This window comes from Geotrypetes seraphini, chromosome 5 (assembly GCF_902459505.1).
Source record: "Geotrypetes seraphini chromosome 5, aGeoSer1.1, whole genome shotgun sequence".
Lineage (NCBI taxonomy): Eukaryota > Metazoa > Chordata > Amphibia > Gymnophiona > Dermophiidae > Geotrypetes > Geotrypetes seraphini.
Genome location: NC_047088.1, coordinates 120251296 through 120278145, shown reverse-complemented (window position 1 = coordinate 120278145; position 26850 = coordinate 120251296). Strand labels below are relative to the sequence as shown.

Sequence of the window (26850 nt, the reverse complement as noted above, 5' to 3'; positions counted from 1 at the left end):
ACATTCTTGTGAGAGAAATAAACTCTATGTTGCTTGTTGCAGACAAGTTTGGAAGGGGAGAAAGACTGTTGACTGCTAGAGAGAGATAAGAAGGTAAACAACTTTCTGCAGCATATGCAGTGAACACCCTCAGTGGAATTAAATTGGGGTTGGGGCAGAGAATGTAAGTAGATAGACCATATAAAGATAAAAGAAAATAAGAGACAGGGTCATTCCGGGAGGAGAAGAATTAGAGTAATGGGAGATGTAAATAGGGGAGGAGAGAACGAAAGAAGTTTAGGAGAAATATATGACCCTAACCAATGGGCACATGGACAGGAGGGGTTAGAATGGGAAAATAAACTATATAATATGAAGAACGTTTAATAAACAGTGTGCTGCTTCACTGTGGTGTCCTCCCGGAGTTCTTCCAGAGAAAGAGAGTGTATTCTTTCTCACAGATGGGGGCTCATTCAGGATCACATCATCAGGACTCAGGACTCAAGGATCTCCCTAATGAGGAACGTCTGGGTAAGTTGCAGCTGTACTCACTCAAGGAACGCAGAGAGATGGGAGACATGATTGAGACGTTCAAATATGTCACAGGCCGTATCGAGGTGGAAGAGGATCTCTTTTACCTTAAATGACCCATGGCAACAAGAGGGCATCCGTTGAAAATCAGGGGTGGGAAATTTCATGGCGACACCAGAAAATATTTCTTTACCGAAAGGGTGGTTGATCGCTGGAATAATCTTCCACAACAGGTAATTGAGGCAAGCAGCGTGCCAGATTTTAAGAAAAGATGGGATTGGCATGTGGGATCTCTTCATGGAGGTATTTAGGGGGTGTGCCATTAGTGTGGGCAGACTAGATGGGCCGTAGCCCTTTTCTGCCGTCATGTTCTATGTTTCTATGTTTCAGATGAAGGGGTCATCGCTGCCGAATAACGGGGAGACACATCCCATTGATTTCAACAGCTCCTTGGTTGTCGATGGGGACCCCACAACTGAGTGATAGAAAGTCTCAAGACTGATTGATAAGGAGTACCCAGTGAATCAGCAGGGATAATAAGCACTCTGATAACAACCAGGCAACTCTGTGCACAGACTAAGGTAAGAATGCTGGACTGAACAGTATTGCCTTGGTGGTTGGGACATTCTGTGAAACTCTGCAAGTGTGTGAATGAGATGTACCTTTGGTGCGAAGCAAGTTTGAAGTCCTACTTTGTGGTTTCGTTGTTCCTCGAGGAACACAGGCAGGACAAAGTGAAAAGGAATTGATCAGTAAAAGGGTCTCAGAATAAGAATGGAGAGTAAAAATAGTAGAATTAAGGAAAGGGATGGCAAGAAAGATCCTGGGAACATTCTTCCAGAGTGTACTTTGGGGAGGATGTTAAGAGGTTGGAAAGACATGTCTAATATTAAAGGAAAGGATAAGAAAAAGATGATAAACTACTGTCATTTTTTCTGGACATGTGAAAGTATTAAACCCCTGGCCATTTTTTGTCCAAAATATGGGGTGGAGAAAGGTTAGTTATGCCAAACATTGAACTAATACAGTGTTCTCCCTAGTGTGTTTTAGCCGGGCACTCCGCCCGGTTAATTTCGGTGCATGCCCAGCTGTCATCTTGCATCCGCAGATCTACAAACAGCCCCGCTCATACCACCAGCATTGAAGCCGCGCACCAATCCTCTTCCCTGCCCCTACTCCTTCACCATGAGCAGGGAGGGGTAATTTGCATAGCGTTCCAGGCCACGCACAAACCCTCTTCCCCGCTCCTACTCCTTCACCATGAGCAAGGATGGGTAATTTGCATAGCGTTCGTGGCGCGGCCTTGTACACTTTGCAAATAACCCTTCCCTGCTGATGGTGAAGGAGTAGGGGCGGGGAAGCAGCGAAGGTAAGGCCCCGCCTGTCGTAAGGGCCTCGGTGGGATGATTCTCTAGTCTAGTACAAGAGGGAATTTTCAGCAGGCTGCAACATCAAAGGAAGAGAGAATAGCCAGGATCAAAGCCAGGTTTACCATAAAGAGAAGCCCAGCAAAACAGATTTTCAAGTTTTCAGCAGTATCGTTAGGATTCAGCATTCTGGAGGACACAATTAGCTTCTGCATTAACAGTTGTGAATCCCAGAGCCTTTAAAAGTAGAGAATGGGAAATGCACCAGGAAGATGGATATGTAGGGAATGTTAATCTTCAAACAATTAAACTGGATTTGACAAAAAGCACAATTCTTTCTGATAGATTGTGAAACGGGATTGGGGCAAGTAATTAACCCTTTTGCATTTATTGGTCTACAAGAGAGACTACTGTGATTGTGAGTATAGTGCCCCCCCCTCCCGCCCCAATATCCTGAGCAAATCAGTCAAATGCCACCAGATGGAAAACTCATAGAGACACTGGATCCGGACACCGGGGACGGGGACAGAAAAGGACTTTGAGGAGCGGTGGGAAAGTAGACTTGAACCAAAAGGGAGGGGGAAGACAGGGCAGATGCTGGACTAGAATGGGTAGAGAGGAGAAACACCCTGAACCGAGGAGAGAGAGACGCCTGGCCCTGAGGAGGGGGAAGACAAAGAGAGTGAGAGAGACAGAAAGATCTGGATCATAGGTGGGAGGACTCAAAATGTTAACATAAGGAAGATAGAGAGGGAGAAACCTGAACCAAAGGGTAGGCAGAAGAGAGGGAGATAGATGTTGGATTTGTGGGTATATAGAGGGAAAAGAGAGACTGTAGAGAGGTGGAAAGATTCTGGACCAGGGAGAGAGGAAGGGAGAGAGCAAGAGAGGTAGAGAAAGACCTGGAAGAAAGGATAATAAATGCTGGACATGGGATATTGGGGGGGGGGGGGTTGTAAGCAGAAGAAAGACAGTGAGAAAAAGAGGCCTGGACCAAAGGGGAAAGAACATAAGAACATAAGTAGTCGCCTCCGCCAGGGCAGACCAGAGGTCCATCCCGCCCAGCGGTCCGCTCACGCGGCGGCCCATCAGGCATATTGCCTGAGCAGCAGTCCCTGACTAATTTTATACCTACCTCTACATTTATCTCTAAACCTTCCACTGCTCTTATCTGTACCCCTCAATCCCTTTGTCCTCCAGGAACCTATCCAGGTCTTCCTTGAAACCCTGTACTGTGCTATTTCCTATCACGGCTTCCGGAAGGGTATTCCATGTGTCCACCACCCTCTGTGTGAAAAAAAATTTCCTTGCGTTTGTTCTAAACCTGTCCCCCTTCAATTTCATCGAGTGGCCCCTTGTTTTTGTGGTTTCTTTCAAATTGAAAAATCTGTCCTTGTCAACCTTTTCGATGCCCCTCAGGATCTTGAAGGTCTCTATCATGTCTCCTCTGAGTCTCCGCTTCTCCAGGGAGAACAGCCCCAGCTTTTTCAGTCTGTCAGTGTATGTAAGGTTTTCCATACCCTTAATCAGTTTAGTTGCTCTTCTCTGGACTCCCTCAAGCATTGCCATGTCCTTTTTGAGGTACGGTGACCAGTACTGTACACAGTATTCCAGATGGGGGCGCACCATAGCCCGGTACAGTGGCAGGATGACTTCCTTCGTTCTGGTCGAGATACCCTTCTTAATGATACCTAGCATTTGGTTTGCTTTCCTCGAGGCTGTGGCGCACTGTGCTGACGCCTTCAATGTCGTGTCTACCATCACTCCCAGGTCTCTTTCCAGCTTACTGACCCCTAGCATTGTTCCCCCCATTTTGTAAGTGAACATCGGGTTCCTTTTCCCTACATGCATGACCTTGCACTTCCCCACGTTGAAGCTCATTTGCCACTTTTTTGCCCATTCTTCCAGTGTCGTAAGATCCCTTTGGAGATCCTCGCAATCTACCGTGGTTTCAACCCTGCTGAATAGTTTGGTATCATCAGCGAATTTGATGACCTCACATTTTGTTCCCGCCTCCAGGTCGTCGATGAATATGTTAAATAGGAGCGGTCCCAGCACCGACCCTTGAGGAACCCCGCTCGTGACCCCTTGCCAGTCCGAGTAGTGGCCCTTTACACCAACCCTCTGCTTCCTCTCCGACAGCCAGTTTTTAATCCATCGGTGGACCTCCCCTCGCACCCCATGATTCCATAGTTTCCTGAGCAATCGCTCATGTGGTACCTTATCGAAGGCTTTCTGAAAGTCTAGGTAAATTATGTCTATGGGTTCACCTTTGTCCACCTGGCTATTTACCCTCTCAAAGAAGTATAACAAATTTGTGAGGCACGACCTACCCTTGCAGAACCCATGCTGGCTCGACCTTAGCTGTCCATTTTTTTCGATATGATCACAGATGCCGTCCTTAATCAGTGCCTCCATCATCTTTCCCGGGACCGATGTGAGGCTCACCGGCCTGTAGTTTCCCGGGTCGCCCCTTGAACCCTTCTTGAAGATGGGCGTGACATTAGCTATTTTCCAGTCCTCCGGGATCTCTCCAGTTTTTAGGGATAGGTTGCATATTTGCTGAAGTGTCTCTGCTATTTCATTCCTTAATTCCTTGAGCACCCTTGGGTGGATGCTGTCTGGACCTGGCGACTTGTCGCTCTTTAGCTTGTCTATCTGCCTGAGGACATCCTCCTGGCTCACCTCTAGTTGGATCAGCTTGCTATCTTGATCTCCATTTTCTATTTCCTCTGGTTCCGGGATGTTGGATGTGTCCTCCCTCGTGAAGACTGATGTAAAGAAGTCGTTTAACTTGTCAGCTATTTCTTTTTCCTCCCTCACTACTCCCTTTCTATCCCCGTCATCCAAGGGCCCCACTTCCTCCCTCGCTGGTTGCTTTCCCTTTACGTACCTGAAGAATGATTTGAAATTTTTTGCCTCTCTCGCTAGTCTCTCTTCATATTCCCTCTTTGCTCTCCTAACCACTCGGTGGCACTCCTTCTGTTTTTCCTTGTGGTCCTTTTGGCTGGCCTGCGTTTGATCCTGTTTCCATTTTTTGAACGATGCTTTCTTGTCACTGATCGCCTTTTTTACAGCAGCCGTTATCCATGCTGGGTTCTTTATTCGATTTTTCTTGCACTCTTTTCTGAACCTGGGGACGTACAGGTTCTGTGCTTCGTGCACCGTACGCTTGAGCATGGTCCAGGCGCTTTCTACGGACTCTATCTTTCTTGTGCTGCCGTTGAGTTTCTTCCCCACCATTTTCCTCATTGCATCATAATTCCCTTTTCTGAAGTTGAGCGCTGTTGTTGTGGTTCTTTTCACCCTGGATGATCCCAGTTCTAGTCGGCACTGGATCATGTTGTGATCGCTGTTTACCAGTGGGTCTAATACTATTACTTCCTTTGCAGGTCCCCCCAGTCCACTGAAGATTAGATCAAGAGTAGCTTCTCCTCGTGTAGGTTCCGTGACCAGCTGCTCCAGGAAACAGTCCCTCGTGGCTTCCAGGAATTTGGTCTCTCTCTCGCAACTCGAGTGCCCGATACTCCAGTCTATCCCAGGGTAGTTGAAGTCCCCCATCATCACCACATTTCCATTTTTACATACCTGCCGCAGTTCAGTCTCCAGGTCCCGGTCGATTTCTTCCGATTGGCCAGGCGGACGATAGTATAAACCCAATTTGATGTCTGCTCCAGATCCTCCTGGTAGCTTAACCCATAGTGATTCCAAGCCGTCCGCCCTTACTGCTGTTTCCATTTTGGTTGAGGGTATGGAGTCCTTTATGTATAGCGCTATTCCTCCACCCTTCTTGTGCGTCCTGTCTCTCCTGTAAAGTTTGTACCCTGGTATGACTACATCCCATTTATTGTCATCAGCCCACCACGTTTCTGTGATTCCAATTATGTCTAGGGCTTTTTGACTGGCTATAATTTCCAACTCTCCCATTTTGGCCCTGAGGCTCCTCGCATTTGTGTAGAGGCAATATAGGTCCTGATTTGTCGCCCGCCCTGCTGTTTTCTTTCCATGGCTCGGCGCATCCACTTGGCTTGCCTTTACTCGGTCATCCACCTCCCGTGGCGTGTCCGTTTTGCCCCCAGCCAGTATCCCCTTTTTTGGATGGTCCCCTGGCTCCCATTGTACTCTCTCGACCCTGCCTGTTAGATTCATTTGGGCACTGGGCCCCTGCATTGTATCTGTGGGTCCTTTTTCTGAAGATTTCCACTCAGTCCCTTTGTCCAAAAGTTCCCTCCCAATCCCTTTGTCCAAAAGTTTCCTCTCAGTGCCTTTGTACAAGATTTTCATCTCAGTCCCATCTGTGGGTCCCTTTTCTGAAGGTTCCCACTCAGCCCCTTTGTCCAAAAGTTCCTTCCCAGTCCCTTTGTCCAAAAAGTCCCTCTCAGCCCCTTTGTCCAAGAGTTCCCACTCAGTCCCTTTGCCCAAAAGTGTCCACTCAGTCCCTTTGTCCAAGAAGCCCCTCATAGTCCCTTTGCCCAAGTATTTCCTCTCAGTCCCTTTGTCCAAAAGATCCCACTCGGTCCCAAGCTCTCTTTTGCGATGCCCTTGCTCAGTATCATTTTTTGATACCAATGTCCGGTGTGTCGAGGCCAGATCGACTTCCGGCTTTCCCCTGCTCCTCAGTTTAAAGCTAGGTCTATGGCGTTTTGGATGTTTCTTGCCAGCAGCCTCGCCCCAGCCGTGCTCAGGTGCAGGAAACAGTTGCTGGACTATGGGAGGTATAGACTAGTGCTGCCCGATTTCCGATTCGAATCAATTCACCGATTCACTTCAGGTGAATTGAATTGATTTGATTTAAAAAAAAAATCGTCTTGGCCGATTCAGTGACCAATCATCCTCCCCTTACCTTCCTAAAACAGGAGCGGCAATGCTGCCTCTTGCTGGCCTGCCACTGCCACTCCTGCTTTAGGGGGCGAAGGGGGAGGGTCACTGGGGAAGAGCTGCAGAAATCCTAGTTTTTACCTTGTTCTGTGTTTTGGCGCTCTTTGCTGCATCCTCCGTCTTCCCCCTGGGCCTCCCATTCTTACCGCAGCCTGAAGAGAGGATTGCTGGTGCTCTATGCGATCCTTGTAGGCTACCACTGTCCTCAGAAACACATTCCCTCTGACATGGTCCCGCCCCTCCTCTGATGTCAGGGGCAGGATCACGTCAGAGGGAAGTGCTTCTGAGGACAGTGATAGCCTGCAAGGATCGTGTAGAGCACTGGCGATTTGCTGCTGGACATTCGTAAAGAAATGCAGTCCCTGCGCCACGATGTTACCAAAGCAGTTACAGATTTAAAACAAGACCTGGGGGAGCGGGTGAAGAGGCAGGATGCGGTGGAAGCACATGTAAACACCATGTCTGAGGACATCATAGCTGTGCAGCAGGCCGTGGCAGGAGTATGCGAGAAGGAGTTGGCGATGTGGGATAAGATGGAAGATCTGGAGAACAGATCCCGGCGGTGTAATCTCCGGATCCAGGGGATGTCGGAAGAAAGTGTCTATTAGGATGCCTGCCGGACGGCCTTGGACATCTGTACAGATAACATAGTAACATAGTAACATAGTAGATGACGGCAGATAAAGACCCGAATGGTCCATCCAGTCTACCCAACCTGATTCAATTTAAATTTTTTTTTTTTTCTTCTTCTTAGCTATTTCTGGGCGAGAATCCAAAGCTTTACCCGGTACTGTGCTTGGGTTCCAACTGCCAAAATCTCTGTTAAGACTTACTCCAGCCCATCTACACCCTCCCAGCCATTGAAGCCCTCTCCTGCCCATCCTCCTCCAAACGGCCATGCACAGACACAGACCGTACAAGTCTGCCCAGTAACTGGCCTAGTTCAATCTTTAATATTATTTTCTGATTCTAAATCTTCTGTGTTCATCCCACGCTTCTTTGAACTCAGTCACAGTTTTACTCTCCACCACCTCTCTCGGGAGCGCATTCCAGGCATCCACCACCCTCTCCGTAAAGTAGAATTTCCTAACATTGCCCCTGAATCTACCACCCCTCAACCTCAAATTATGTCCTCTGGTTTTACCATTTTCCTTTCTCTGGAAAAGATTTTGTTCTACGTTAATACCCTTTAAGTATTTGAACGTCTGAATCATATCTCCCCTGTCTCTCCTTTCCTCTAGGGTATACATATTCAGGGCTTCCAGTCTCTCCTCATACGTCTTCTGGCGCAAGCCTCCTATCATTTTCGTCGCCCTCCTCTGGACCGCCTCAAGTCTTCTTAAGATATCCTCACAAGTGCTCTGGCAGGTGAGGGGCAGGTGCCGAAAATTGAAATAGAACGAGCGCATCAGGCTTTGGTGCGCCCTAAATCCAACTTGCCCCGTGACATTGTTTTGTGCTTGAAAGATATTATATGGAAAGGCCTTAATCATATATCAACCCTATAAATGTGAACAAATAAGATGAAGGGAAGATAATTAATCATATATAATCAATTTATCAATTCTAATATCATTCACAACTTCAAATAAAGGCCAAAATGGCATCTAATATAACGAATCTAAATCAAATTATTTATTAAAGATATCATAAATATCCAAATTTATAATAGGAATAAAATCATAATCCTTATTGAGTACTCAGAAAAATATGGTGGACATATCATAAATTATACAGACTTCAGAGGTGAGCAAGGTGGATGTCCTCAGGCAGATAGACAGGCTAAAGAGCGACAAATCGCCAGGTCCGGATGGCATTCACCCAAGGGTACTCAAGGAACTAAGGAACGAAATAGCTGAGCCACTTCGACAAATATGCAACCTATCCCTAAAAACTGGAGAGATTCCGGAAGACTGGAAAATAGCAAATGTCACGCCCATCTTCAAGAAAGGCTCAAGGGGAGACCCAGGAAACTACAGGCCGGTGAGCTTGACCTCGGTCCCGGGAAAGATGATGGAAGCACTGATTAAAGACAGCATCTGGGAACACATCGACAACTATGGGCAGCTAAAGTCGAGCCAGCATGGCTTCTGCAAGGGCAGGTCATGCCTCACGAACTTATTATACTTCTTTGAGGGGGGTAACCAGCCAGGTGGATAAAGGGGAATCCATAGATATCATTTACCTTGACTTCCAAAAAGCCTTCGACAAGGTGCCACACGAAAGACTACTAAGGAAGCTATGGAACCATGGGGTGCAAGGGGAGGTCCACCGATGGATCAAAAACTGGCTGGCGGACAGGAAACAGAGGGTTGGAGTAAAGGGACATTACTCAAACTGGCAATGGGTCACGAGTGGAGTTCTGCAGGGGTCGGTGCTGGGACCGCTCCTGTTCAATATATTTATTAACGACCTGGAGGCAGGAACAAAATGTGAGGTTATTAAATTTGCGGATGACACCAAACTATACAGCAGGGTCAAAAACATGGAGGACTGCGAAGATCGCCAAAAAGATCTGACAACGCTGGAAGAGTGGGCCAAAAAGTGGCAAATGAGCTTCAACATAGGGAAATGCAAGGTCATGCATGTAGGGAAAAAGAACCCGATGTTCACTTACAAAATGGGGGGGATCAGCGCTAGGGGTGAGCGACCTTGAAAGAGACCTGGGAGTGATGGTAGACACAACATTGAAGGCGTCGGCGCAGTGTGCCACGGCCTCAAGGAAAGCAAACAGAATGTTGGGTATCATTAAGAAGGGTATCACGACCAGGACAAAGGAAGTCATCCTGCCACTGTATTGTGCTATGGTGCGCCCGCACCTGGAGTACTGTGTTCAGTTCTGGTCGCAGTACCTCAAGAAGGACATGGAGGTACTTGAGAGGGTCCAGAGAAGAGCAACTAAGCTAATAAAGGGCATGGAGGACCTCTCATATACTGACAGACTGAAAAAGCTAGGGCTTTTCTCCCTGGAAAAGCGGAGATTTAGAGGAGACATGATAGAAACCTTCAAGATCATGAAGGGCATAGAAAAAATAGACAGGGACAGATTTTTAAAATTAAGGGGATCAATAAGTACAAGGGGGCACTCAGAGAAATTGAAAGGGGAGAGGTTTAGAACAAACGCCAGGAAGTTCTTTTTCACACAGAGGGTGGTGGATACATGGAACGCGCTACCAGAGGATGTGATAAACAGGAGCACGCTAAGGGGTTCAAAGAAGCTTTGGATAGGTACTTGGAAGACAAAGGGATTAAGGGGTACAGATAAGAGTAAAAGTAGATTATAGGGATGGGATTAGAGGTAAATTACAAAATTAATCAGGGACCACTGTTCAGGCACTAGGCCTGATGGGCCGCCGCGGGAGCGGACCGCTTAGCAAGATGGACCTCTGGTCTGACTCAGCGGGGGGCAACTTCTTATGTTCTTATGTTCAATCTTAAGAACCTTTTATGATATATACCATTTCAGGTTCCAGTCTTGTATGTTATTATAATCATTTATGTCCACCACCCCCTACCGAAATAAATTTAAAAAATAAAATCTATTTCGGTAGGGGGTGGTGGACATAAATGATTATAACAACATACAAGACTGGAACCTGGAATGGTATATATCATAAGAGGTTCTTAAGATTAAAGTCTGTATAATTTATGATATGTCCACCATATTTTTCTTTGAGTACTCAAGGATTATGATTTTATTCCTATTATAATTTTGAATATTTATGATATCTTTAATAAATAATTTGATTTAGATTCATTATATTAGATGCCATTTTGGCCTTTATTTGAAGTTGTGAATGATATTAGAATTGATAAATTGATTTTCCTTAGCAAAGCAGCAGATGAATCCAGAGACAAGTGGGATATAGCTCACATCGACCAGCAGGTGGAGATAGAGAAACTGATTTACAGTTGGCCTTATAGCCTGGTGTTCCTCCTGTTGAATCAGTTTTGCTCTATCTCCCAGCAGGGGTGGAGCTATCTCTCTAGCTCCTGGATGCTGGCGGTGCCTGGTGTATTGGTGCTCTTTTCTTCTCCTCTGTTGAGCCTTTGACTCTTCAGTAGGACCGGGGTGCCTGGCTGAGTGGTGCCGGCTTTAGGAGCTACACCTGGGCCCTCCCAGGTCCCTTCTCCACCCTCCCCTCCGATTGATTGAGGGATTTCCCTGCTCTCAGCGGCGTTGGTTTCTTCATTCCAGTTTAAAAAAAACAAAACAAAACGCTCCTTCCTGTGCTGAGCTGTGCCCTTTGAGTCGGCTTTTAGGATCAATTACCAGCTTTATCCTTACTGCAGGGGGGCGGGCTGAGAGTGTGGTGAGTAACTTGCTGCTTTCTTTCTTTCATTTTGCTTGCTTCCGCCTCGAGTGCCGGTCCGGTTGGGGGGGCGGCGTCATGATGGCAGAGGAATCTCGTCAGCGGTGTTTACGCTGTGGAAAGCGTCGAACACCAGCGGGATTGTGCTCAGCCGGTTGCTTAGATGCACCGGCTGAGGATTCTTTTTTGCAGGCTTGTGAGGTGGCCATTTCCCGCATTCGGGAGGCGCGCTCGACGTCCCCGCCCCTCGCGGTCGGCTCGGCCTCGCAGCGGGGTTCTTCCGCGGCTGAGGGGGGGTCGGCAGCGGGCGGGGAGTCGGAAGCGCTAGAGGGAGCGGCGGCTCCGCTCTCCGGCGCCGAACAGGTTAATTCAGCGGCGGTTGGCCTGGGCTCGTTCACACCGGAGTTCATTATGCTGATGCATAGGGCTTTCATGCTGCAGAGCTGTCAGCCTGCTCAACCGGTCTCTGTGAACTTGCCAGTTCTGCCTGTGCCCTCTTCCTCTGCTGTTCTCCTGAAAGTTGATGCTGGGGAGACGGCAGGTGGAGCTAGTTCTCCAGTAAAGTCGCCAGTACTTAAAAAGCGCAGGCTCGCGTCCGCGGACAAGCCTATGGTAGTTTCCCCTTTTTCCCTTCCGGAGTCTTTAGAGGAAGGTGAGGTAGGGGATTGGGAAGCGGAGGATCCCCCGAGTAGGGAGGTGGATGACCCTTCCGCGCTCCGTCTTTTCCATAGGGAAGAACTTTCTTCCTTAATTTTGAAAGCGTTGCTGGGTTTGAACATCTCTCAAGTAGATTCTAAAGTGTCGGGTAACCCTCTTATGGCAGGTACTCGTAGACCGCCTAAGTCTTTTCCGGTGCATGAAGCCATGCAGGAGCTGATTTCGGCACAATGGGACACGCCGGAGGCCGGGTTACGGGTAGCGAAGGCCATGCGGCTTTTGTATCCGGTGGACCCGACCGAACTTGAGAAATTTAAATTGCCTAAGGTGGATGCACTGGTGGCCGCAGTTACCAAATGGACAACCTTGCCAGTGGAAGGGGGTGTTTCGTTGAAGGATGCCCAGGATAGGAAGATTGAATCTTCCCTGAAGTTATCCTTTGAAGTAGCTGCGGTTACCTTACAGGCCGCAATTTGCAGCTCTTATGCGGCGAGAGCCTGTCTGCAGTGGTCTCAAGTGATGGCGGATAATATGATGGAGTCCGGGGGTTCTGTCCCTTCGGAACTGGCTGATTTGGAGTCAGGTTTGGCTTATTTGGCGGATTCCTTATATGATATTATTCGCGCTTCAGCTAAGCAGATGTCGCTTTCGGTTGTTTCTCGCAGGTCTTTATGGCTTCGTCATTGGGCGGCAGATGCGGCTTCTAAGCTTCGACTTGTGAAACTCCCTTTTAAAGGGGGTTTATTGTTTGGGGAAGATTTAGATAGATTGGTAAAGGATTTTGGGGATACCAAAACTCAGCAATTACCGGAAGATAGGCCTAGGCCCCCTTTGAAGTCCTCGTCATCTAGGCCTCGTTTCAGGGAAGTGAGGAGATACAGGTCCGGTAAACCATTCTTCGGTTCCGCATATGGTTCTTTCTCTTCTTCAAGACCTAGGGGTCAGCAGAAGAGTTCCTTTCGTACGACGAAACCCCCTTCAGGTCAGCCAGCACGTACCCCAGCAAGTCGCGCTCCACAATGACGGGGTCTTGGCTCCCTCTGCTTTTCCATTAGGGGGACGCCTGTCGGCGTTTTGGGCGGAGTGGGCCAAAATCACGTCAGATCGATGGGTGTTGGACATTATTCAAGAAGGGTACAAGTTAGAATTCGCCTCTCCCGTCGCCGATTCTTTCTTGGTATCCCCGTGCAATGGGGCGGCCAAGGGAGACTCAGTCCGCTTAACTCTTCAGGTACTCCTGGATCTAGGGGTGGTGGTGCCGGTACCACCGGAAGAGGTGGGCCACGGCATATATTCCCTTTACTTTATTGTACCAAAAAAGGGGGGGTCCTTCAGGCCGGTTTTGGATCTCAAAGGGGTCAACAAATTTCTCAGTGTTCGCCATTTCAGGATGGAGACGGTTCGCTCGGTGATTGCGGCCGTACGGCCGGGAGAGTTTCTCACGTCCCTCGATCTCAAGGAGGCGTACCTCCATATTCCGATCTGGTCTCCGCATCAGAGGTTTCTGCGGTTTGCGATCCTCGGCCAGCATTATCAATTTCGGGCTATGCCCTTTGGCCTTGCAACGGCTCCCCGCACCTTTTCAAAAGTAATGGTGGTGGTGGCTGCTTTTCTGCACAAGGAAGGGATTCGGGTACACCCGTACTTAGACGACTGGTTGATCCGCGCTTCTTCCAGGCAGGAGAGTTTGTCGGTAACTCAACGAGTAATCTCTCTCCTTCAGTCGCTGGGGTGGATCGTCAACTTTCCCAAGAGTTCTCTGTCCCCATCTCAGTCTTTGGTGCACCTGGGGGTCAGGTTCGACACTGGTCTGGGGATGGTGTATCTACCCCGGGAACGGGGAGAGAAATTACAGTCTCAGATTCGGGGTCTTCTCGGGTCGCCCAGACCTCGGGTTTGGGATTATGTTCAGGTTCTGGGCTCGATGGTGGCGACTCTGGAAGTGGTTCCCTGGGCTCGGTTCCATATGAGGCCCTTGCAGAAGTCGCTTCTTTCTCGGTGGTCCCCAGCATCTCTGGACTACAGTCGCCGGCTCCAATGGAGTCCTCGGGTGGCTCGCGGCATGCACTGGTGGCTAAACGAGTTCCATCTTTTCCGGGGCATGCCGCTAGTGACGCCGGATTGGGTCGTGATTACGACAGATGCCAGTCTTCGAGGATGGGGGGCTCAGTGCCTGCAAGCTTCCATGCAGGGGGTGTGGTCCTCGGAGGAGACCCAGTGTTCAATCAATTTGCTAGAGCTGAGGGCTATAAGGCTTGCGCTACGGGAGTTTCAGTCCATGATTCAGGACCATCCGACCAGGATCTTTTCGGACAGTGTCACGGCGGTGTCATATATCAATCATCAAGGGGGGACTCGGAGTCCTCAATTGGCCGAAGAGGCGATGCTGCTGTTTCGGTGGGCGGAGGTGCATGTTCCGCTTCTGTCAGCAGCACACATTGCGGGTCACGAAAACATTCAAGCGGACTTCCTCAGCAGGAATCTTCTCGATCCCAGTGAATGGGAGCTGTCTCCGCGGGCGTTCGAGCTGCTGGTCCTTCGGTGGGGGCTTCCAGACATGGATCTCATGGCCTCATCCCGCAATACAAAGCTGCCTCGGTTCTTCAGCAGACGGAAAGAGAGGGGCTCGGAGGGGGTGGATGCGTTAGCTCTCCCATGGCCTCCGAATTCCCTTCTGTATGTATTTCCCCCTTGGCCGATGATAGGTCGAGTGTTACAACGCATCGCTCTCTTTCAGGGCAGGGTGATCCTGGTGGCTCCGGATTGGCCGCGTCGGCCTTGGTACGCGGATCTAATTCAACTCTCGACGGGCGATCGGTTGACGTTCCAGGTAACTCCGGACTTGCTGACTCAGGGTCCAATCTCCATGGACAATCCGGCCCAATTTGGTCTTACGGCCTGGCTATTGAACGGTCGCGATTGAAAAAGAGGAGCTATTCGGATCAGGTAATTGCCACTCCCCTTCAAGCTAAGAAGATTTCTACTTCTACCTCTTATGCGAGAGTTTGGAAAGTTATTGAGACATGGTGCAGGAAGCAGGGTATTGCACCCTTCCAGGCGTCTCTGTCGGCTATTCTGTCTTTTCTGCAGGAGGGCGTATCTAAAGGATTAGCCTATAACTCACTAAAGGTTCAGGTGGCGGCCATTGCTTGTTATAGGGGCCGGGTGTCTCGCTCGTCGATCGCTTCACACCCGGACATGGTGCGATTCCTTAAGGGGGTTCACCATATCCGTCCGCCGGTAAAGCGCACCTGTCCAGCGTGGAATTTGAAGCTGGTCCTTAATAGGTTGCAGGCGGCTCCGTTTGAACCTCTGTCTGCGGCGACTCTGAAGGATGTCACGCTGAAAACAGTGTTTTTGGTAGCTATGGCGTCTGCAAGATGGGTGTCGGAGCTGCAGGCGCTTTCTTGCAGGGAACCTTTTTTGCGCATTTCGGATGCTGGAGTGTCTGTGCGGACGGTGCCGTCCTTCCTTCCTAAGGTGGTTTCTTCGTTCCACGTAAACCAGAGTTTATTCCTCCCGGCCTTTCGGAAGGAGGATTGGGGGACGCGTTTCTCGTTGTTACGGCTACTGGATGTACGCCGTATAATTCTTCATTACTTAGGAGTGACTAACGACTTTTGCCAGTCAGATCATCTCTTCGTGTTATTTGCAGGTGCACACAAGGGTATGGCTGCGTCTAAAGCTTCGATCGCTCGTTGGGTAAAAGAGGCTATTGCGTCGGCTTATTTGTTGGCAGGGAAGCTCGTGCCGGAACAACTTCGTGCTCATTCAACTCGTGCATTGGCAACGTCTTGGGCGGAGTCCGGTGGTATGTCTTTGGAGGAAATTTGCCGAGCGGCTACTTGGTCTTCGGGGAACACTTTTTCAAAGCATTATCGTCTGGACGTGGCGGCCTGTGCGGAGGCAAATTTTGGCGCTTCGGTGATTGCAGAGGCGACTTTGGCTTCCCACCCAGTTTGAGTTTGCTTTGCTACATCCCACTTGTCTCTGGATTCATCTGCTGCTTTGCTAAGGAATGTAAAATTATGTCCTACCTGTTAATTTTCTTTCCTTTAGAAGCAGCAGATGAATCCAGAGCCCCACCCAGATGGTCTCTCTCTCTCTTGATCTATTGGATTCTAGGTTCGGTTAGGATATCGTTGGTGATTGTATTTTCTTACATTTCTGATTGGAAGGTTTAACACTGGAATGAAGTTTTTCCTTTTGTTTGAATGCTCATGCTCCTTTCTAGGGATGCTGGGGCAAAATGCATAACTGATTCAACAGGAGGAACACCAGGCTATAAGGCCAACTGTAAATCAGTTTCTCTATCTCCACCTGCTGGTCGCTGTGAGCTATATCCCACTTGTCTCTGGATTCATCTGCTGCTTCTAAAGGAAAGAAAATTAACAGGTAGGACATAATTTTACAATATATGATTAATTATCTTCCCTTCATCTTAATTGTTTTATGCTTGGGCAGCTTTCGGGTGAAGGAAGAAATATTCCATGCAGCGCGGAAGCAGAGGGATTACAAATGGAATAATTTGCGGGTGGACATTTATCAGGATGTGGTGGCAGCAACCTTGCGAAAGCGGAAGGTTATGCAAGCGGTGACCACCTATGTCCACAGAGAGGGCCTCAGATATCGGTGTATCCATTTGCCTTGGCATTGACAGTGGGGACCGCGACCAGATGGATTCGCACAGTGGCGGAAGCCTGGTCGGTGCTACAAGAACTAGGTACTCCTAACCTTCCTGAGCGGGTACCTACTGGAGAACGAGAGGAGGAGATAGCTGGACCTTCCGGATGGCGGCGACAGACCAGAGGAGCGATGGCGCGGAGTGCAGGGAGCAGTGAGCCACAGGAACAACCCCCGTGAGAGGGCTGCTGACATCGCTGTACATTACTGTTGGCTTGGATGACTTCTGCTGTTTAATGGCTGTGGGGTCTTTACTTGGAGGTGGGCGGGGGGGGTGTTGGGTGAGTGTGTTATTGGGAGGGTTGGAGGATAGATCGGGGAGTCTGTGTGTGGTAGGAATTTGGGAGGGGAGCCAGGTATGATGTAGGGGGCAGCTGCAAGTGTGGGGCTTGTATGGTGGGCCTGGGTAGTTTGTTTCAGTCTCGCCGTAGGGTCTGTTATGGGGACTATGCTGTGTTTGTGTGCAGGGTGAGTGTTGAAGGGAGGGACAGAGGCTCTGTTAGTGGGGGTTGTATCCGGGTGGAGTGTATTGCATATATCTGGTGTATATTTTTGGGGTGCTGGGAGTGTGCATTGGGGTGGCTGGGGTGGTGGAGTTGCTTCTTCCTCAGGGGATCTTGAGATCTGTTTGGATGGTCTTGAGATGTAGTTTTGGGTTGGGAACTGGGGGGAGGGGGCTGTTTGATGGGGGGAAGGGCTGGGAGTTAGGGTGTTGGGGGGGAGATGGTACTCTCTGCCCAGAATTGGTACTGGATGGTCAGCTCGCTCAGATGTTTAATATTGGAGCAGAGGCTTTACCGGAGGGTATGAACATGGCAAGCATATTGATGTTGCCTAAACCGAATAAAGACCCTGAAAAAGCAGGCTCCTATCGTCCTATTTCCTTATTGAATACGGAGATTAAACTGTTAGCGAAAATCATGGCAAAGCAATGGCTGCTGTGCTTCCCTCCCTTATCCACGAAGTTCAGGTGGGATTTGTGAAAGGACAAACCATAGCTAAAAATGTAAGAAAATTGTTGCTGTCTTTTGAACAGAGGGCGGTGTGCAATCTCCCATCTGTGCTGGTTAGCTTTGATGCTGATAAGGCGTTCGATAGGGTGCGGTGGGATTTTCTTTATGATACTTTAGCGGCATATGATTTTAATGTTTTTTTTGTGTCGGCGGTGCGAGCATTGTATGCTTTTCCACAGGCTAGAATAGTATTGAAAGATCTTGAAACGGACCGGTTCCCGATTTCTAGGGGGACAAGGCAGGGTTGCCCCTTATCACCGTTATTGTTTGTGCTTACATTGGACCCCCTAATTCTGGATATATATGCGATGCCCTCTATATGGAGGATTGACATCGGAGCTACTTCTTTTAAGTTATCGGCCTTTGCAGATGATATCTTAGTACACCTTACAGATCCTTTGCTCTCCTTGATGTCCTTATTGGACTTGATTAAAGAATATGGTGACTATGCAGGGTTCCGCTTAAATAAAACGGAGGTGTTAGCATCTTCTGCAGTGGTTCAGGCCCTCTGGGGAAATGGGTTTCTGTTGACATGGGCACCGGGGCAGTTTGTATACTTGGGGACTTTGATGACCATGCAGGTAACCCGATTGTATCGTCATAATGTGGATAAGCTTCAGCAAGACGGAGCTCTTGCTGGATACATGGAGGGCATTGCCCCTTTCTCTGATGGGGCACATTTTCTTGGTTAAGATGTTCATTTTTCCCAAATGGCTGTATGTTCTGCAAACTAAACTAAACTAAACTAAACCTTAAGATTTACGCATTTTTTGTAAAGGGGTTACTCGTTTCTGTTGGGCGGCCAAGAAACCAAAATTGCAGGTGTCTCAGTTGCTGGGGAAGTGGCATGGGGTGGGGGGGTTAGGATTACCAGATGTGCGGGTCTATAGTTATGCGTGTTTGCTTCGCCATTTGGGAGATTGAGTGAATAAGACCAGCAGCTACACCCCTCTTCAGATGAAATGTGAGTTTTTTGCTCCATATGATGTGTTTGCATTACTACATAGCCCCCGGAGGGCATTGCCCTCTTCTATCTGACCAAGTGTATTATTTAGCACATTGCAAGCGGCCTAGCGTTGGCTTGTGCACACCCTGGGAGGGGATCTGACGGTCACTGATCTCTTTCCCTTGCGGCGTAATCCGGCCTTTCCTACGGGTAGGGAATCCAGGGAGTACCTGTCTTGGGGAGTGAGAAGAGTCACAAGTTTAGAACATATTTGGGGAGATGATGGGGAGCTGTTGACCCGTGCAGATTTGCTAGCTAAGGTGGGGGAGACCTGGGGAGCGCAGTTCGCGTGTCATCAAGTGGAGTACTATGTGGGATCCCTCGACAGAGCACAATTGCGCTTGCATTTGGGGGCCAGGCTGCAGGAGTTGTTTGTTCGGGAGGAGGGGGTGTCCATCTTGGTGTCTAGCATTCATGCTAGTTTGCATGAGTTACAACCAGCCAAGGACTACCAGAACATCCGGGGTAAATGGGAGGGGGAATTGCATATTAATTTGGGACATTGGGATGTAGCTCGTTCCTTGCAGGCGACGCCTGGGGTGACCCCATGTGCTTGGTTGCGGGAAACGTATTATAGGGTGACCTTACGCGCCTTTTACACTCGTACACAGTTGTATTACAGTGGGGGTCTCCCTACACCACTGTGTCATAAATGTGGGATGGGGGACACACTTTGGGACATGCCTTATGGTCCTGCCCCATTATCAGCGCTTCTGGAAGCATATAATCTCTTACATGTCAGAGTTAATTGGGAGAGTCTTGCATAGTACCCCGGCCCACTTTGTCTTGGATTTGCCAGAGGCTTTTGGTCATTTGCCTAGGGAGCATCGGGCTCTGTGTAGGAAGATGAGCTTACTGGCCAGGAAATGTATTCTTCAATGCTGGACGGTCTCTGACTCTCCAGCGTTATGGCATTGGCGGAACCAGTTGCATCAGTTGGCCATCTGGGAGGCGCGAGATACCGGAGGGGCTAAGAAGCGAAAGATGTTGTTCTTGAATATCTGGGAGCCATATCTGCAAGCCTTGCATCCAAAGAGCCGCAGTGCGGTCTTAAGATGGGTGTCCTAATCTGGGCGCTCAGTTAGTTGGGCTGAGAGAGTACTGGTGGGGCAGGGTGGAGAGTACCATTGAGGGGAGGGGAGGGGGGATTGGGGAGGTGAGGGGTATTGAAAGGTTCTGGCACTTAGTCACAGATGGGCATAGGTGGGCATAGGTGGAGGAAGGGGTGGTGTGGCATCTTCGGGGCTCATAAGAGTCCAGGGACTCAGAGTGCCTTTTTTATCTCATTAACATTGCTCGCGCTGTGTAGAGTAGGATGGAGGGGGGGGGGAGTTTGGTTGCTGTTACTTTTCTTCTGTACATGCTTGTTATATTATTGTATATGATGCATCATTGTTTGTACTGTGCACCCTTGGGGTGCCCTGGCATTGTCTTTGTTGTTGTTTGCATCAATAAAAATTATTTGAACCTAAAATCTAAATACACCACATCTAGCGCACATCCTCTATCCAATTCTCTGGTCACCCAGTCAAAGAAATTGATCAGATTTGTCTGACAAGACTTACCTCTAGTGAATCCAGAAACTTCACCATTCTCTGTTTTAAAAGCATGTCCATTAATTTGCTTACCACAGAAGTCAGACATGACTGGCCTGTAATTCCCTACTTCTTCCTTCCACTTTTGTCGACAGGGACCACATCCGCCATTCTCTAGTCCTCCGGTACCACTCCCGACTATAGAGACTAGTGCTTCCCGATTCGGGAAAAAAAAATTTCGATTCGATTCAGCCTATTGAATTGGTGATTCGATTCGATTTGATTTTCCTGCCCAATTGGGTGGTTGTTTTTTTTTTTTCAAACATCCTGGTGGGTTTATTTTATAGCCTCTTCACCCCCTTTGCCTTCTCCTAACCACACTGGCTCTGTGGTGTAAACAAACAAAAAAAGACATTTCCTCTCTCTGTTAAATCCTAGCTCACATTTGTGGTCTAACACCAGCTCTGGCAGGATACACGTTTCAAATCTGACATATTGTAATCACAAAACAAAAAATAAAATTAGTTTTTCTACCTTTTGTCTGGTCATTATACAAATCTTGTTGGTTCCAGGCTCTGGTTGTCTTCTGATAACTTGCTTGCCAGGGTCTCCTTCTTTCTTTCTCCATGCTAACCATCCATCCCCTTTCGTTTCCCTCCCCTCTCCAGGAGGTCTGGCATCATTCCTTTTTTTCGTCTCCCTCCACAGATCCACCTTTTCTTAACTACCCTTTCATCCAGCATCTCTCCCTCCTTTCCCACCATCCCAGGGTCCACCATCTCTCCCTTTCTTTTCCCAACTACCCTCCTATCTAGTATCTCTAACCCCCCTCCACACCATCCCTTGTGTTCAACTTCTCTCCCTTTCTGTTCCTTCCCTCCCTAAATCCCATTGTCCATCATCTCTCTCCCTCTCCTCTATTTTCAGACACATTATTTCTTCCCCCCAAAGTCCGGCATGGAAAAATTATGTTCTTACCTGTTAATTTTCTTTCCTTTAGACGGAGCAGATGAATCCAGAGACCAATAGGATAGCCCACATCTACCAGCAGGCGGAGATAGAGAAACTGATTAACAGGTGGTCCTATTGGCTAGCACTCCTCCTGTATCATCAGTATAGCTCCTTGCCCAAGCAACCATCAATAGGCATAGCATGTAAAAAACTTCTTTCCCATAACAAATCACAAAAGGCAATAATACAAAATACAACCATCAACAAAAACAAACTCTGAAAGTTGCAAAAGAAAAAACCGACAGACAATATCCAGAAAGGTTGGGGCTCTGGATTCATCTGCTGCGTCTAAAGGAAAGAAAATTAACAGGTAAGAACATAATTTTTCCTTCCTTAGCAACAGCAGCAGATGAATCCAGAGACCAATGGGATATAGCAAAGCAATCCTCAATCTGGGTGGGAAGCAAACGCTGCCTCCACAACAACCTAAGCACGAAACGCAACCACCGCATGTGCCCCCACATCCAACCAGTAAAGCTGAGATAAAGCACTCTCGGAAGACCAAGTAGCCGCGAGACAAAACTCCTCCAAGGAAAAAACCTCTGGACCGAGTCCAAGAAGTAACCAGTGCTCTGGCGGAATGGTCATGAAGTTCTTTCGCCAACTGCTACCCTGCCATCAAGCAAGTGTAAATAATGTCCTCCTGGACCCATCGAGTGAAAGAGGCTTAGGATGCCGTGAAGAATACAAAAAGGCGATCTAAACAACGAAAAGTTGTTAGAAACCTAGCTCGCGGAGAACGCTACGCACCTTCAAAAAATGCAGTGAAAAGCACGTCTCCCCATTTCTCCTCCCAGGAAGAAGGAAGGAAAAGTGAGAGTGTCATAAAAGAAAGGATGACACCTCCTTAGAAAGAAATTGTGGTACTGTCCGAACTGACACCCCAGATTTAGTAAATCAGAAAAAGGGATCCCCGCCGAAACAAGGCCTGCAACTCAGAAAACCACCGAGCTGAAGCCATGGCCACAAGAAACCCCGTGTTCAACAGCACAGCCTTTTAGCGTCTCAAAAGACAAGGATGAAATGAAGCCTTCAGTAAACTGCGAAGAAATACCATAAGACTACACTCCGAACAGGGCTTTCTAATAGGTGTACGAATATATTGTACTTCGTTTAGGAACTGAACTACATGAAGCTGAGAAGTAAGTGAAGAGCAAGATACCAAGCCCTTGTAACAAGCTAAGAATGGCCCTTGAAGCTGAAGGGAAATGAACGCTAAGCCCTTGGCAATACACTTGTGCCAAAAAGGAACCCTGGAAGGGTGCAACTGTAGAGAAGTACCCAAGAAAGGAAAAACCTCCAAAAAGAAGCAGAAGCCACAGTTGAATATGCCTGTATCACCAAGATAAGAGAAGAAACAACCTGCATCACATAACCCTTACATGTCAGCCAAAAGCTGGGTCGTAATGTAGGGTCATGAAATAGTTAACTGTTGTTTAAAATATTGCTCTGACCTACATAGCTGAAAACAGTGTATAATCTATTGACTGCATCTGCCTAAAATGTATGTCCCTACCTTACCACATTGTAAGCTGAATAGATAAGAGTTTGAGCCATGATGTACCCTGCCCTTCTGTACATTTAACTGTTAGAGTTAGATAGGTGTCCTGCTAGTGACCTGCTAGTGTGAGCTTAGAACCAATGAGTGTTAAGAAAAGTAACACGTGAAAAGCTTTTTCTAGAATTCAGTTGTATAGCCAGAAAAATGAATAAATATCTCTGTAACTTCCTGGTTTCGGCACTTCTGAGCCAGCTTGAAGCTCAGGGGTCCAACATGCATGCTGTGAATAAATTTCTTTTACTTTCTTCACGCCTCTGACTTTGTGTGTCCAAGTGACCTTTCATTTGGCTTCCGAACAGGGACTTGAAGGTCTCTTGACCACTGGTTACTCGATTGGTCACTTGTTTCTGGTCCTACGGCTGATATGTCTGCTTAGCCGGCTGCCTTCCTTTTGGGGGGTTGGCAGACCTCAGGACGTTGGACCGCTTCAACTGACTTATCTAGTCTCAGTTTAAAGTACAAGAATCTGTATCTGTATCTGTATCTGTACCTGGAGTGGCCACTATCTGGTAAGTGGGGATTGATCATCCCTATCCTGTCTCTCGTCTCCTGCCTAGTAAGCCACGTGATCTGTCGCTGAAAAGTTGTGGGGAAGGATTCTAGGAACTGTTATTTTCTGGTTGAGTAACTGAACTGAAATCTGTTGTGTTTTGTGTGTTTGAGAGTGTCTGAGACGTCCTTGAGGACGAAGCGAGTGTGGACCTGTTAGTACTGCGTTTCCCTAGTCCAGAGATGGGCGGGGCCAGGAATTCAGGGAAGTGTTTTTGTCCTCCATTGCACAATGGGGGGATGTCTGTCTACCTGTGGGGATCCCTTGATATGTTAGCTAATTTTAAAAAAGGAATTTGTCTTTGATTATACTTAACAAATCAACCCTTATTTGTCTGTGCCAGTTAGAATGGCCGATATTTGGTGTGGGCTGGCCCCCTCTGGCTCCCTGGAAGAGGACATAACTCGTCAGGTTTTTATGCATTCGTTTGCTGTCAGTTCCTCTTCCAGTCAGCCAATTTTTGCATTCCAATGGGAAAACCCTTCCACTGGACAAACCTCCTAAGTAACCTGGACCCGTCTACCCCAGGGCTTTAAAATTAGCCCCTCTCTATTCAGCACTGCCCTTGCTTCAGACCTTGCCAAATTCTTCCCTTCATCTGATTCCCAAGTCCTGCAATATCCCGGGTTCTTTATGACTTCTGTCTGTTCAAATGTTTCAGTGAAGTTTAAACTGTCAGTTGTTCATAGCATGAGAGGAGAGTACTTTTCCTTTTGTGCTGATAAGGGCCATGAAGTGTGTAGCACTTCCAATGTGGTTTCTCCTGAAACAGATAAGTGGTTTTGCATTTGAAGTTTTTGGCTATGTTATAAAATGTATATGCATATTCAGAAATGCATATTAACGAAAAATATGATTTCTGGAACTTATATTCCATGCTAAAAAGAAGTTCTTTGTCCAAATTTAGTAGTTATTTGTCTAAATTTAAAAGTTCTGAAAAGGACTACATCTGTAATTTGATCTCTTTGATCTTTAAGCAACTCTCTCTCCTTTGTGAAATTCTGTAGGAAGGGGGAGTAAGTCTCTACTGAGACCCATGTTGATTGTAAAAAAAATAAAAATGAACAATGTTTAAACTTGTGAGTACAGTAAAACTTTGGTTTGGGAGCATAATTTGTTCCAGAAGTATGCTTGTATTCCAGGGCACTAGTGTACAAAAATATACATACTTGTATTGCAAGCCCTTGCTCGTTTGGAACAGTCACTGCATTCCTGCAGCGTCATATAGAGAGGAACCATTGGCTCAGTTGTGAAAATGTGATGCTTCTATACTGTATGTACGTGTATTGCAAGACGTTGCTGGTATAGCAAGTTAAAATTTAATCATTGCTTGTCTTATAGAACACTTGCAAACCAAGTTATTTGCAATCCAAAGTTTTACTGTATATTCCAATCTTTGTTTTGTATTTCTGTATATAAAAAATGTAAGTTTAGGTATAACAATGTAATTTTTAGGAATGCTTTTGTATTGAAGTAAATATTTTTGCCAGTCAGCTGATAGTGAAGGGACTGCTGCTTTAGAGAGCGCTTGTGTCAGACTACCCTGCTTAGTGGGTGAATCCAGAACTGCATTTAGCTTAATTTTATAAGTCAGCTCTTTGGGGTAGGAACCTGATATAGAATAGGGATTGAGAACAATTCTTATGTGTTAGTACACATCTTAAGTTCAATTATTTTGTACCTTCTCTAATCTTTTGTAAACCACATAGCTCTTCACGGTATTGCGGTATATAAACTGTTATTATTATTATTTATCTGAGTCTTTCAGATAGTGGGTCTGCCTTTTAAATTTTCCTGTGGCCATATTTACATTGATTTCAAGTATGCCTTCCTCGTGTCACCTACCTTGGCTTTCAAATCTCCAAGGGTACCAGGTCCCTTCCTACACCGAGGTCCAGGCTGTCTGTAGTCTCCTTATCCCTGATAACTGCAAGGCTCTGAGCACCTTTCTCAGTATTGCAGGATAGTATGCCCTCACTTCTGCCCTGCGCCACTCTGCCTCTCAGTCTTGCAATATATATACTGACTCCAAATATGCTTTCTTTACCTTGCATTCCCATAGGGCCATCTGGAAATATTGAGGTTTCATTACAGCCTCCGGCCGCCTGATCCATCATGCTCCCCTCATTCTTGACCTTCTTGAGGCCGTACAACTACCCTCACGTGTTTCTGTTATGCACTGCCATGCTTACAGATGCGTGACGGACCTTGTCTCTCATGGCAATGCCCTTGCCGACCGCACAGCCCGAGCTGCCAGTCTCTGCCCCCTCTTTCAGCTCCTCTGTATACAATCATTCCTTTTCTGGATTCCCTTACACCCCAATACGCTTCTCAGGAACAGACTTGGGCATGCATTATTTTGGGCCAGTCTGTCCTGAAAGGGGGGTGGATACAAAATGCACCAATTCAAGTGCCAATCCAGACCCACACACTGATACTTCAAACGCAAGCACAACACCCTCATAGTTATTCCTCAACACCTGGCCCTCACGATTGTCAAAAGATGCCATGATCTGGCACATTCTGGAGAACCCGCTATGAAAATTGACTCTCAAGAGACATTTCTTTATCAATCACCTTGATCAGCTAGTCCGGAATATGGTCCGACAGTGTGTTGTCGGTTCTAGAATAAAAATCCCAATCAGATGACTGCCACCTCTTGGATACCAACCTATTGGAACATATCTGATGCAGGTTCTGTCTGTAGATTTTACCCACATGCCCATTTCCCGTTCCCTCAGTCACTTCCTAGTCTTCACAGACACCCTGACTAGATGGGTCAAAGCCTTCCTTACTTGCACTGAACGCGCCAGAGACGTAACCAAACAACTCCTGAATAATTCCGTGCCTTGATCTCCTTGTTTTTATAGGCAGTGACAATGGCCCTGCTTTCATTGCCGATGTTGTCCAACAAATTGCTCAGGCCCTCCAAATTGAATAGAAATTATATGCTGCTTACTATCCTGAGAGCTCTGGTCAGGTCGAAAGAATAAACAGAACTCTTAAGACCCTTCTCACAAAATGAATTGAAGAAACGAATCTGTCCTGGCCTGTCCTGCTGCCTTCTGTTCTTTTTCAGATTAGATGCATCCCATCTAAGCCCCATTTGAGCTCATGTCCGGCCGGCCACCACCCATTGTGAACCCAGATCCTGGTTCCTTTGCTACTCTGGGATCAGATATCCTCCAGAGTCAGGTCCAGTCTTTAGCTAAAGCCCTTTAAGAGCTCCACAAATGGGTCCTGGAAAGGGCCCCACTATCGATAGCTACACAAGTCCATGGGTATGTCCCTGTAAATACAGTATGGCTAAAACTTGGAAGTCAGACCCCCTGAAACCTAGTTGGATAGGTCCTTTTACTGTAATAATTTCTTCTCTTACAGTTGTCAAAGGTGTCCGGACATGAAACTTGGTTCCACTACAACACGGATCTTCAGCTGAAGCTTTCTAAGACCTCAAAAGTTCTGAATATTTACCACTGTACTTAGCAGGTGTTCTGAATATAATTCTTTATAAGTGTTTGAGTTTAATTGACTGCCTGTGGTTCACCACTGCTTTTAGCAAGTGTCTTGAGTATAACTGTTTGAAGTTTTCTAAGTTGTGCCTGAAAGAAAAATGAGTTTCCCCTGTTAGTATATATATATCTGATATTTGTGTTGCCCTTACTTATGCTTCTTTCTTCTGTATTTCTTTCCTATTGTACTTAACAAGTGCAGCCCCTTTGCCTGATGTTTGTTTGCATGAAGGAGTTAAGTACAGAAAGTGTCA

The 26850-nt window shown here is 47.4% G+C and overlaps 1 long non-coding RNA gene across 2 annotated transcripts; it reads left to right on the top strand.

Moving 5' to 3' along the window:
- The first annotated feature begins 171 nt into the window (after positions 1-171).
- Positions 172-26525, top strand: LOC117361381. Of its 2 annotated transcripts, none has more exons than XR_004539639.1 (3): positions 172-510; positions 901-1091; positions 26466-26525. It is a non-coding gene; the product is annotated as an uncharacterized LOC117361381 (long non-coding RNA). The 2 variants fall into 2 exon arrangements; XR_004539640.1 differs by lacking the exon at positions 26466-26525 and adding an exon at positions 16190-16653.
- The last annotated feature ends 325 nt before the right edge of the window (positions 26526-26850 follow it).